The 10,978-nt window shown below is 41.1% G+C and overlaps 1 long non-coding RNA gene and 1 pseudogene across 1 annotated transcript; one reads left to right on the forward strand and one right to left on the reverse strand.

The window, feature by feature from the left end:
- Positions 1–3,975: 3,975 nt before the first annotated feature.
- LOC100461198 (cyclic AMP-dependent transcription factor ATF-4-like) lies at positions 3,976–5,110 on the reverse strand (annotated as a pseudogene).
- Positions 5,111–5,780: 670 nt separating this feature from the next.
- On the forward strand, positions 5,781–9,976 carry LOC129057669 (uncharacterized). The gene is made up of 3 exons (XR_008522336.2): positions 5,781–5,863; positions 7,867–7,999; positions 9,495–9,976. It is a non-coding gene; the product is annotated as an uncharacterized LOC129057669 (long non-coding RNA).
- Positions 9,977–10,978: the final 1,002 nt, after the last annotated feature.

The following is a 10,978-nucleotide window of genomic DNA, read 5'->3' on the forward strand; positions in this document are numbered from 1 at the left end:
CTCCTCACAAGGCACTTGTTTGTGATTCTTCAATGGAGGAATTGGTAGGAAGAGTTCTTTAGGCAGCCAGGTACAAAATAAGCTCATTTAGAAACCTTCTATTTTCTATGGGTCAGAATATAAATTGAAAATGTCTCCTTCAGTGAGGAAGAGAGAAAAATCCTTTATAAATCATGCTGCTATAAAGACACATGCACACATATATTTATTGTGGCACTATTCACAATAGCAAAGACTTGGAACCAACCCAAATGTCCATCAATGATAGACTGGATTAAGAAAATGTGGCACATATACACCATGGAATACTATGCAGCCATAAAAAAGGATGAGTTCATGTCCTTTGTAGGGACATGGATGAAGCTGGAAACCATAATTCTGAGCAAACTATCGCAAGGACAGAAAACCAAACACCGCATGTTCTCACTCATGGGTGGGAATTGAACAATGAGAACACTTGGACACAGGGTGGGGAACATCACACACCAGGGCCTGTCATGGGGTGGGAGTGGGGGGGAAGGATAGCATTAGGAGATATACCTAATGTAAATGACGAGTTAACGGGTGCAGCACACCAACATGGCACATGTATACATATGTAACAAACCTGCACGTTGTGCACATGTACCCTAGAACTTAAAGTATAAAAATAAAAAAGAAAGAAAGAAAAATCCTTCCCTCATGGATCACAGTTCCTAGAGTAGAAAGGCAAATAATAAATTAACAAATATATATTAATACATAAGAACACTTCAGGCAATGATGCTTTGTAGAAATGGACATACCAATGGGATAAAGAGTGACTAAAGAGGATTTTGTTGTTTGCTTTTAAGATGAGAGAGACACTAGGACATGTTTGTAAGACAGGAGAATTGCTGTATAGAATGAGAGATCAGTGATTTAATTCTCATTGTCCAAAGCACTCTTCTGTTTCTTTGCCTTGCATCCTGACCCTAACCCATGTTAATTAATTTGTCAGGTAAAATATATTTTTGGTGATCTCTTTGGGTCAATTTTAATTCTATCAGGTGCCAGTTACATAAAAGCAAGCCACGATATTTGTCAGTGTATTATTTTCAAGTGTTTAAAACCAGAGGTTTGAAATTTTAAAAATTACTTAGAATGTAATATAGTTATTTGTACCTGCTTTCATGCTACAAATGGCAGAGTTAAGTGGTTGTAACAGAGACGGTATGGCCCACAAAGCCTAAAATATTTACTAGCTGGTCCTTTGAAGAAGTTTCGTTAGCTCCTGACATGTGGCACTAATAATTATACTAGCTCTCTATGTTAAATAGTTAATAATTTTTCCCACTGATTTAAGCATCACACTTGTTAGCTATAAACACACAAACACACGTTTACAGCCTATTTATTTTGTTCTACTGATCAGCTTGCCTATTTCTATAATAGTATAACATTTTATTTTTAAAAACTTTAATTGTAAAATACTATTTAAATGTTGATAGTGAAAGTTCTTTCATTATCACTTTTTAAATCTTATTGATTATTTCAAAATCTATTCTTTTGAATGAGATATGGAACCATTTTTGTCAAATTCCTAAAACTTTTATGAGTGCTCATGTATGTCTTTTTTTTTTTTTTTTTTTTTTTTTTTTTTTGAGATGGAGTCTTGCTCTGTCGCCCAGGCTGGGGCGCAGTGACACGATCTCAGTTCACTGCCACCTCCACCTCCTGGGTTCAAGCAATTCTCCTGTCTCAGCCTCCTGAGCAGCTGGGATTACAGGCATGTGCAACCACTCCCAGATAATTTTTGTATTTTTAGTAGAGATGGGGTTTCACCATGTTAACCAGGCTGGTCTCGAACTCCTGATCTCGTGATCTGCCCACCTTGGCCTCCCAAAGTGCTGGAATTACAAGCATGAGCCACTGTGCCCAGCCCATATATAAGTCTTTGTGTGGACATATGTTTTATCTTGGTGAATACCTAGGAGTGGGTAGAATTACTAGGTCATTTGGTAAGTGCACATCTAACTTTATAAGAAATCACCTGTCTTCTACTATATTTTAAATATTTTTTATTTTGCATTGTTTTGATTTTCTTTTTTTTTCCAGGGAAGCCAATTATGCCTATGCTGGATCTCCTTTGACTGTTTTCTACATCTACCATTTTCTGTTTAATCTTTTTTAACCTTTATTTTCATTTTATTGTGTAAGTTTCCTCATTTCTATCTTATGCTTTGCCACTACCATTTCCACCTCAGTGTTTTCCAGTTTTCTCTAGCTGCTCTTCCCTTGTCTCAAGATTGCTAACTTAGCTCAGCTTTTTTTTTCAGCATCTGCATTCACTGAAACTTTGGCTCCAGCCATTGCATTTTAGGTTACAACTTGGCATAACCATTTCAGAAAACTGTCATTATCTACCAAAGTAAAATATAAACATAACCTAAGATCCTGTGAGCTCTGGACCTTTACATATTGTAGACAAAAGCCCTTTGTTTGCCAAATGTTTTGCATGCCTTCTTCCTGTATGGCTCTCTTTTTTACTTCTTTTTTTTTTTTTTGAGATGGAGTTTCTCTCTTGTCACCCAGGCTGAAGTACAATGGCGTGATCTCAGCTCACTGCAACCTCTGCCTCCTGGGTTCAAGCAATTCTCCTGCCTCAGCCTTTCAAGTAGCTGGGATTATAGACACACACCATCACACCCGGCTAATTTTTGTATTTTTAGTAGAGACAGGGTTTCACCATGTTGGCCAGGCTGGTCTCAAACTCCTGACCTAAAGTGATCCACCTGCCTCAGCCTCCCAAAGCACTCAGATTACAGGCATTAGCCACCGAGCCCAGACTTCTTTTTTACTTCTTAATGTTATTTTTGATGAACAGAAGGTTTTATTTTAACATAGTCATTGCTACGGTTTGAATGATTTTGTTCCTCCTCACCAAAGTTCGTATGTTGGAAACTTAATCCCCAATGTAACAGTGTTGGGAGGTAGGATCTTTGGGGAAGTGTTTAGGTCATAAAGACTCTGTCCTCATGAATAGATTAATGCCACTTTAAAAAATGCTTGTGGGAGCCCGGGCAATGGCTGATGCCTGTAATCCCAGCACTTTGGGAGGCCAAGGCAGACAGACCACTTGATCTCAGGAGTTCGAGACCAGCCTGGGCAACATGGTGAAACTCTGTCTCAACAAAAAAATAAAAAATACAAAAATAATAAGCTGGGTGTGGTGGCATGCACTGGCAGTCCCAGCTATTCAGGAAGTTGAGGTAGGAGGATTGCTTGAACCTGAGAGGCAGAGGTGGCAGTGAGCCATGATCACACAACTGCACTCCAGCCTTGGTGATAGAGTGAGACCCGTCTCAAAAAGAAAAAAAAAAAAAAAAGTGTTGGTGGGAGCAGACTCACTCTCTCTTGCCTCTTGCCCTTTCTGCCTTCTGCTGTGTAAGGATGCAGTAGGAAGGCAATAAGAAGGCCCACACAAGCTGCTGGTGACTTGATCTTGGACTTCTCAACCTCCAGAACTGTGAGAGAATAAATTTCTGTTTTTCATAAATTACCTGGTCTGTGTCATTCTGTTATAGCAGCACAAAATGGACTAAGACAGTTGTATATGTCAGTCTTTTTCTTTATGGTTAGTGCTTTTTATGTTCTATTTGAGGAGTCTTGCCTTATGCTGAGATCATGATGATATTCTTTTATATTACCATCTAAGACTTTTATTGTTTTGCCTTTTCTTTAAAAGAATCACTTATTTACATTTTGTTTTTGTGTATGTATGAAGCAAAAGCCGTTTTATTTTTTTCCAAATGGGTATCTAAATATCCCCACACATTCATTGATAAGACATTCCTTTCACCTGTGATCTATAGTGTCACCTTTGACATAATTAATTGTTCACATATCTGTTTTACTATTTTAATTCATTGATAAATTTGTCCATCCTCAAACCACTATGACAAAATCTTTTTTTTTTCCCTACAAAATAATTTATTGGAACACACAGCTACAGCAGAGACTCTATGTACAAGCACATTGACGCTCCTGACTACCCTCAAGGACCCTTTTCTTCCCCCTTGCCTTTCGGACCTCTTCTATCAAATCTTTCAGGTACTGGATCTCATTGGCCAGAGAATCCGCCCTCTCTTTTAGAGCCTCGTTCTTCTTTTCCAGCTCTTTGCACTCGCCAGTGAGAGCCTCCTGCTCCGCCCTCTTCTTCTGGCGGTACCTAGTGGCTGCTGTCTTGTTTTGTTCCATTTTTTTCAACTTCTTATCCAGTTTCTCACCCTTTACTTTTGCTGCTACCATCTTCTCTCCAGGAGGATCATAAGGTTTGGGGCGGGCAGACCCACAGAGAACACCTGGAGATGGGAGGTTCCTATTTGGAGAGCCCCTGGTAGAGGGGCTATGCTGAGGAGAGCCCAGATAGGACTCTGGGCTTATACAGATGCCACTATCATTATCTGAAGGGGTGTCTTCCTCCTTTATGCACTGAGGGATCATGGCAAGGTAAGCAGTGGAGTCTGGCTTCCTATTTCCTTCAGTGATATCCACTTCACTGCCCAGCTCTAAACTAAAGGAATGATCTGGAGTGGAAGACAGGACCCCTGGGGAAAGGGGAAGAGGTTGCAAGAAGGTGAAGGGGGCAACCTGGTCGGGTTTTGTTAAACTTTCTGGGAGATGGCCAATTGGGTTCACCATCTGCAGGGGGCTCCTTATTAGTCTCCTGGACTAGGGGGGCAAAGAGATCACAAGTGTCATCCAACATGGTCAAAAGGTCATCTGGCATGGTTTCCAGGTCATCTATACCCAACAGGGCATCAAAGTCGAACTCCTTCAAATCCATTTTCTCCAACATCCAATCTGTCCTGGAGAAGGCATCCTCCTTGCCGTTGTTGGAGGGACTGACCAACCCATCCACAGCCAGCCATTCCGAGGTGCCCGCCTTAGCCTTGTCGCTGGAGAACCCATGAGGTTTGAAGTGCTTGGCCACCTCCAGGTAGTCATCTAAGAGACCTAGGCTTTCTTCAGCCCCCAAACCTGACTAGTCGAAGAGTGACATCAAGTCCCCCACCAACACCTTGCTGCTCAGGAAGCTCATTTCGGTCATGTTGCGGTGCTTTGCTGGAATCGAGAAATGTGCTTAATTCGAAGGTGCCTTTGTCGGTTATAGCAACGCTGCTGGTGAATGCCCTGAGAAGCACCATGGCTTAAGCCGCTGCGGGGGTGCCGCTGCAGAGCTTGGTGCTGCTGCCGCCGCTGCAAAGGCCAATGCTGCCGCAGGCACTGCTGCTCCTAATACGCCATGGTGGCCGTGGACCCTGCGGGTGGGGAGGAGGGAAGGTGCGCACGTGCGGAGGAAACTACGTCTGTGGGCGGGCGAAGTAGAAAATTGACAAAATCTTAATTGCTATAGTTTTGTAATAAATCTTGATACTACTAGTTAATTTCTCCCATCTTTAGCTTGTTTATATATGCTATAGTTTTGTAATAAATCTTGATACTACTAGTTAATATCTCCCATCTTTAGCTTGTTTATATATATACACATTTTATATATTTATGTATTTTTATATATTAAGTTAATTTATATAATATATATTTACATATTATTCAATATATAAGTGTTATATTATCCATATATATTAATATTTATATACATATTTTCCTCTAGGAAAAGTTTTATCTGCATCCCTCAAGTTTGGATATACAGTATTTTTGCTATTACTTAGCTCAAACAATAATATTATTAGATACATACATATTTAGTGTTGTTATATCTTCCTGGTGAATTAAACTTCTATTATATTTTTTCCCAGGGCAAATTTATGTTACTTCTGCCATGTGCCTGGAAACTCTCATACCCTGGGATCACTTTAATCCAGCTTCAGAGACTAGATAAGTAAAGCTGAGTTGCACCGCCTCTGAAGGTCTATTTATTTCTGGTTCAAAGTTACTCCTAGGGTGCAGATATCTCGGTCTAAAGAGAGGAGGGCTTATCAGGCTTCCTTCGCCTGCGTCCATGCTCCATGAGTCTATCAAAGGTGTCATTCAGTCTCCCAGCACCCAAGTAAACTTTTATTGCTAGGAAATAAGAAAATTGTTGCTTTCAAATATTAGTTTTAAACTGATCATGATAATGAACTTGCTTATTAATTCTGGAAATTTTTTCTGCTGCTTCTGTTACATATTCCAGGTGGATAATAATATCATTGGCAAACAATTATGCTTTTATCTCTTGCTAGCATTTAATATTACAGAGGAGATGTATACAGCCAGTCTAATTTTTTTTTTTTTTTTTTGAGATGGAGTTGCCCAGGCTGTTGCCCAGGCTAGAGTGCAGTGGCGCAATCTTGGCTCAACCTCCACCTTTCGGGTTCAAGCGATTCTCCTGCCTCAGCCTCCTGAGTAGCTGGGATTACAGGCACACACTACCACACCCGGCTAATTTTTGTATTTTTAGTAGATATGGGGTTTCACCATGTTGGTCAGGCTGGTCTTGAACTCCCGACCTCATGATCCACCCACCTCGGCCTCCGAAAGTGCTGGGATTACATGCATGAGCCACCGCGCCCGGCCAGCCAGTTTAATTTTTAAACTTGCCTCCTCAGCCTGAATGCTTCACTCATTTTGCCTGGTGTGCCTAAATGTGAGTCTCTTTCCATTGACTTGATACAAAAGGAGGAAATTACTTTTAATCAATATATAAGGCTCTTTCTGGCAGTCTGAAAATATTCTTTTATATTATACCATAGTTAAGTAATTATTTCTATCCCATTTGTTCTGTTCTGAGTCATGTCTCGATTTTCTGTTTTCTGTATTTATTCTCTCACTTGATTTTTTTTTCCCTTTCTGCATTCTTGGAGGACTTTTCAAGCTTGTTCTTCACATATTTCTGCTTTCCTCTCCTGTGTTATCAATTCTGTTCTTTATTGGTTCAATGTGCATTTTAATATTTTGCCATCTTATTCTATCTCTTTGGGGTTTTATGTCCTGCTTCATAAAGACCCCATCTTCTTTTACTTTATTGAGGATATCAAGCAGCCTCCTAAAATTTTCTTCAGAGCCTGCATTTACATTATTTTTGAAAATACATTTGGTCTCTGAATCTTCAATCTGCTATTTCCATTCCTTTGTTTCTGTAATTTATTTATATGTTTCATATTATATTGATTCTCTTATGATCTTATGATTTTTAAAATCATAATCTTCATCATCATAGTATAGCTTGCATTTGTTGAGTGCTTACTGTGTGCTGTTCCAAGTATTTCTATGTATTGACTCATGCAATCTCACAACAACTCTATGAAGTAAGAGGCATTATTAACCTCATTTTACAAATACGAATGCTGAGACATCAACATTAGGTAACTTGCCCATGGTCACAGAGCTGTAAGTGCTGGAGTCAGGATTTGAACCCAAACAGTCTGGCTGCAGAGTATCAATGCTAGACTGCCTCTCAGTCATGTTTAAGACATTTTTAAAAGGCGAATGCTATCTAACTCAGTATTTGACAACAAATTATGTGTGTGGATTTTTCCCTAGCTCCATTTCTATTTGTGTGAAGGTCAAACTCCATTCTCAGCCACACAGCTGAAGAGCAGATTGGAGTACATAACATCCAGTCCAGTCCTGACTTCTGCTGGGTATTCATCCATTTAAACTCTGCACCTCATACTTTCAGCCAGCATGATTCTTGAAAAGCTATAGTTCCGATGGGTTCCAACAAAGCTTTTTCTCTCCATACGCACTCTAGCAGCTCTTTACTTGTAGGGCTTATATGACCCAGGATAGGGGTACTACTGTGGTTCCTTACCCTAATGTCTATACACGTACATGCACCTCCCCAACTCCACTATTTACTCTCTAGTTAACTTCTGGGGGATTTCTGCTGTCTTTAAATAGATGCAAACAAATAACAAAGAAGGAGGAGGAGAATCAATATGGATTGGTTCACAGGACCCACAGCAGAGAGACAGCTGGGTCTTTGAGTGAAGAGCTAAACAGTGGTGATGTCTGAATGGTCTTGAGTTTTCAGGTAAGCTCTGTTTCATGAGCCACACGAATTAAAGTTAACCATCATTCATATGCATTAAAGATTCCTCTGAAATTCCGGGTCAGCACTGTCCATTAGATTTAGTTTTGAGGCTGGTTATGAGCTTTCCCCTCACCACTCCCTGCCATGGCTTCCTAGATATTGTATTGAAAAGTTGAAAGATGCTGTTTTGTTTTTTTTTTCTTTTTTTTTTTTTTTGAGACGGAGTCTCGCTCTGTCGCCCAGGCTGGAGTGCAGTGGCGCAATCTCGGCTCACTGCAAGCTCCACTTCCCAGGTTCACGCCATTCTCCTGCCTCAGCCTCCTGAGTAGCTGGGGCCACAAGCGCCCGCCATCACGCCCGGCTAATTTTTTGTATTTTTAGTAGAAACGGGGTTTCACCATGTTAGCCAGGATGGTCTCTGTCTCCTGACCTCGTGATCCGCCCGCCTCGGCCTCCCAAAGTGCTGGGATTACAGGCGTGAGCCACCGCGCCCAGCCTGAGAGATGCTGTAGTAAAGGCTGTTAATCAGGTGCCATTTTAAACCAGAACTACCCTCAGCCATTGTTTTCAAAGCTGACCAAACAGATTAGATCAGTGATCAAGGGACTCTTAAAGGGATTGAAGGGCCATATTAATTTTTAAACCTGATTACAGTTTCATCCATGGGATTTGTGTATATACAGATACTTTTCACCTCACTTAGCATCTCCCAAATCCTCAGCATAGAAAAATTACTATTCAAGACTATCCCAAAGCACAACCTTCTTGAGTCAGATATAATTAGACGACAATTACAGACTGTTTGCCTACCCAGTACTCCTCTCCTGTTCTTCCTGAGTAACACAACCCCAACTTTATCAGGAGTGACCACATTTTTCAGCCTCTTTTAAAACTGTGTGGCCATGTGACATTATTTTAGCTAAGGAAACATGAGTAGAAGCTGTTGGGGGGAGCATAGTGCACAGGAAAAGACTCTTTTTTTTTTTTTTTTTCTGAAACGGAGTCTTGCTCTGTCGCCTAGGCTGGAGTGCAGTGGCACAATTTTGGCTCACTGCAACCTCTGCCTCCCCGGTTCAAGCGATTCTCCTGCCTCAGCCTCCTGAGTAGCGGGACTACAGGCGCCCGCCACCATGCCTGGCTAATTTTTGTATTTTTAGTAGAGACAGGGTTTCACTATGTTGGCCAGGCTGGTCTCGAACCCCTGACCTCATGATCCGCCCACCTCGGCCTCCCAAAGTGCTGGGATTACATGTGTGAGCCACCATACCTGGCCTAGAAAAAGACTCTTTAAAGAGACACAGGCAGCTGGAGATTGCACCTTCCTTTTTACTCTTCCTCACCTCCTTCTACTTCCTGCCTAGAACACAAATGTTATTCCTAGATTTCAACAGCTATGTAGACCATGAGCAATCTAGAGATGGAAGCTATGGACTAAATCTCTTGAAATTTCTTTTTTTTTTTTTTTTTTAATCTCTTGGAATTTCATGGATGATAGGAGCATCTTTCGTTCTAATGAGGCAACCCTTGATGGGCTCCTGGATAGCTTCAGGGTGGAAGCCGGTCACCAAAAAGCCCAAGCCGTGATTAGAAGCTTGGAATTTTCAGCCACACCCCACCCCCATCCTCCAAGAAAGAAGAGGGGCTAGAGGTTGAATTAATAACCATTCATGCCTTCTTGATTAAGCCTAATAAAAGTCGCCAAAGTACAGGGTTCAGAGACCTGGGTTGGTGAACACATCTATGTGCCAGGAAGGTGGTGTGCCCCGACTCACTGGAGACAGAAGCTCCTGCAATCAGACCCTTCCAGACCTCACCCTGTGTACCTCTTCATCTGCCTGTTCATCTGTATTCATTATCATATCCTTTATAATAAGCCAATAAACATAAGTCTCTCTCCAAGTTCTGTGAGAATAATTTGTCAGAGCAAATTATCAAACTTGGGGAGGAGGTTGTGGGAACTCCCGATTTGTAGCCAAGTCAGACAGAAGAGTGGGTAACCTGGGGATGTACTACTTTCAATTGGCATCTGAAGTAGTAGGCAATCTGGTAGGACTGAGCCCTTAACCTGTGGGGACTGCATTAATTATAAATAGCGTTAGAATTGAGTTAAATTGTAGGACACCCAGTTGGTATCCTGGAATGTTGGAGAATTGGTTGGTGTCAGAAGAGCTCACATATCTGGTGTCATAAATGAAGTACTGAGAATATATGGGGGAAAGGAGTGTTTTTCCTATACAGTCACCATGCTAACGACCTCTAACATCTCAACTCAAACATCAAAACTGGCCCAGAAAACACACCAGGCACTGCAATGAGACAACTGTAGTCCCAACAGTTAAACAGGGCAATTTCCAGGCCCCTGTGTATCTTTCATGGTATTCTCTGACTATCTGAGCATCAGATCACAGATGTCGACAAAAACCTAAACTGACAGCCTGCTGCACAGACTGAGCTGAAATTCTGGGCTAGGATTCCAGGGCACTGTTGCATGCAGGCGATGGGCCCCCTACCGCCTTCAGGCAGGACATTCCAGTTGTAATTACACATTCACATCACATTCAGGAATATCACAGTGTAAGTGACGCCTTTGGCAAAATCCCATTTTTCCCCCAAATAATATAGAAGCAGAACAGTTGTAAAAATTACATATCAGTAATCCTTTAGCTTTTCTATGGCAAAGTGGCTAGGTACAGGTGTCCAGATCATTAGCATATATCACCCAGTCCAGAGCAACATTCCTAGTTTTTCTGTCTGCAGCTGTGTTCCTTTCACAGCTCACTACAGAGTAATCATAAAATTCATTTATAAGAATTCATCAAGATTCTTTGGGACATTTGAATAAGCATTCATAGAAAGTGTTTTCTAGCCCTTTCTTGATCAATTTCAAGTTAAAATATCATTATTATGCTTACAGAAAGTCGTTGCTTTTCCCCTTCTTTTCTTTTTCACCCACAATCTGTTTAAAAATCAGACAGCATC

This window comes from Pongo abelii, chromosome 12 (assembly GCF_028885655.2).
Source record: "Pongo abelii isolate AG06213 chromosome 12, NHGRI_mPonAbe1-v2.0_pri, whole genome shotgun sequence".
Taxonomy (NCBI): Eukaryota; Metazoa; Chordata; class Mammalia; order Primates; family Hominidae; genus Pongo; species Pongo abelii.